General features: G+C 57.8%; 1 non-coding gene across 1 annotated transcript in view; it reads left to right on the forward strand.

The window, feature by feature from the left end:
- The first annotated feature begins 1824 nt into the window (after positions 1-1824).
- Positions 1825-2500, forward strand: part of LOC124767102 — a 1909-nt gene continuing 1233 nt past the window's right edge. Inside the window, exon 1 of the ribosomal RNA XR_007012944.1 lies at positions 1825-2500. This exon is cut by the window's right edge and continues 1233 nt beyond it. This is a non-coding gene — a ribosomal RNA (small subunit ribosomal RNA).

A 2500-nucleotide genomic window follows, 5' to 3' on the forward strand; every position in this document is an offset into this window, starting at 1 on the left:
TGTTGTCGCCTTAACGTAACCCACGTTGTCGCCTAAACCTGCTCTGTAATTGTTATACGACTCGTTCAATTACTGTAGTGTTGCCCACCCGCAACCCTCGCAATATAGTTCGCTACTCGCACTGCCCGCACCCCTGTGTATCGCTTCATGTTAAACACCTTGCAAGTCTTGCTCACTTTCCACATGCTCCTGCTGTACACTGTAATGTGGATGGCAGCAGGACGTACATGCCGCCCCTCCCCACGTCCCCACCTTGCCCCCTGCCTTCGCAAGCTGGTTGGTGAGAAGTTTGCATGTTCAATGCCCTTCGCATGCGACGTACTCAGGCTACGTTGTGGTGCGGCCTGTGTCAACTGTCCGCTGATGTCGTACGCGTGAACCACAATCTGTACTGCACATTCGTCCTTATGTACTGAATGATACATCGTGGCACATGTGTGACCGCACAACGACTGCGCCCAAAAACGGCGGACCATACAGTGCAAATATTGTGCACGCAGCTACGTGTCGTCTCCCTATGAGAGCTGGATTGCAGTGTGGTACGCCATAGAGACGTGTGGGAGGAACGGACGCCGTGGATGGCGATCAGCATGAGCTGTCTGTTGATGTATTCGGACCTAGTCGTCTCTCCTCACACACCGTGATGGCATGGTGCACCGCGTTCCATATCTGCGACATGCTACAGAGGCCGGTTGACAGTCGTTCGAGCAATGGACATCGCATACGTACGGGGGCCACCTTCCACGTATTGTCTAGGCGTGCACATTTTGTTGCGTGTATGTGGGCAGACGTAGTGTGGCGTGACACCTGACACAGGCATGCAATAATCGTTGAAGTTGCAAATGGCGATGGACGCCTGCGTTTTCTGGTGAAGTTACGCAAATGAACAAATGGTAACCTGTTGTGGTGCGGTTGTTCTCGCTAGGGGTGAATCGGTGATGGCGACGATAGGTTGAGGTACTAACCGGTTGTTCCAGCGATACCCACCATGCCGACGAAACTGAACGGCATCTGGGTGTGAAGCGATACGCGGCGGTGGCTGGGTGGGACCGTCCCCGGCCGGTGAGGGGGGCGCCTCCCGGCGTGCTGGCCGCGCGGTGCGTGGGCGCACGCGCTACAGCCGGCTGGTGGGGGCGGCCAGTGGCAGGCGCGCCGGCCGACGGACGCGGCAGGCGTCGCAGCTGCGCGCCGGCGCACCCTGCGCGCGGCGCCGTGCGGCCAAAGTAGGTCCTCGCGGGCCCGGTGCGAAGCGCGGTGGACATCTTCAGTGTGCTGGTCCGATTGAGGACTGTGTGCGTTGAGGATGCGCCGCCGCCCGGCGCTCGGCGCCGCGACGCCGTCTGCTGCTCGGTCGCCCCAGCGGTTCTCGCTGGTGGTTTGTATCGCAGCTGTGCGGATGTGTTGGCGCGTGCGCTGTGCTGGGAGAGTTCGCTTCGGCACCCAAGTGGGGCTTTTGTCCTTCTGTGGCGCTGGCGTTGGAGCTGCCGGTCACCGTAGGTGGCGCGTGTTGTCTCCCGCCGGCAATGCCACGACAGCACGCTCCCGGGCCTCTGTCGGCAGCGGCAAGCTCAGTTGGGAGCACGGGTGGTCGCACCGAAAGCGTCTACTCGCCTAACTCCGGGCGATTGCGCCTCTCTCGAACCCGACCAAGTACTTGGGACGGCGCTGCGCGCCGCCGGGACCTGAGAGGGTTTCGAGGTGTATTGTGCAGGGGAGCTCAGCCTCCTCCTGTTTGCAGAATGATTGAGCGGACGCTTGCGTGTTCGCGCGGGCCCCCGGGACACACTCCCGGGCGGCCGGCTGCTCAGCTCTAGTTGACGCAGCTCCCTGGTTGATCCTGCCAGTAGTCATATGCTTGTCTCAAAGATTAAGCCATGCATGTCTCAGTACAAGCCGCATTAAGGTGAAACCGCGAATGGCTCATTAAATCAGTTATGGTTCCTTAGATCGTACCCACGTTACTTGGATAACTGTGGTAATTCTAGAGCTAATACATGCAAACAGAGTCCCGACCAGAGATGGAAGGGACGCTTTTATTAGATCAAAACCAATCGGTCGGCTCGTCCGGTCCGTTTGCCTTGGTGACTCTGAATAACTTTGGGCTGATCGCACGGTCCTCGTACCGGCGACGCATCTTTCAAATGTCTGCCTTATCAACTGTCGATGGTAGGTTCTGCGCCTACCATGGTTGTAACGGGTAACGGGGAATCAGGGTTCGATTCCGGAGAGGGAGCCTGAGAAACGGCTACCACATCCAAGGAAGGCAGCAGGCGCGCAAATTACCCACTCCCGGCACGGGGAGGTAGTGACGAAAAATAACGATACGGGACTCATCCGAGGCCCCGTAATCGGAATGAGTACACTTTAAATCCTTTAACGAGTATCTATTGGAGGGCAAGTCTGGTGCCAGCAGCCGCGGTAATTCCAGCTCCAATAGCGTATATTAAAGTTGTTGCGGTTAAAAAGCTCGTAGTTGGATTTGTGTCCCACGCTGTTGGTT

The sequence above is a fragment of the Schistocerca piceifrons genome, unplaced genomic scaffold (assembly GCF_021461385.2).
Source record: "Schistocerca piceifrons isolate TAMUIC-IGC-003096 unplaced genomic scaffold, iqSchPice1.1 HiC_scaffold_68, whole genome shotgun sequence".
Taxonomy (NCBI): domain Eukaryota; kingdom Metazoa; phylum Arthropoda; class Insecta; order Orthoptera; family Acrididae; genus Schistocerca; species Schistocerca piceifrons.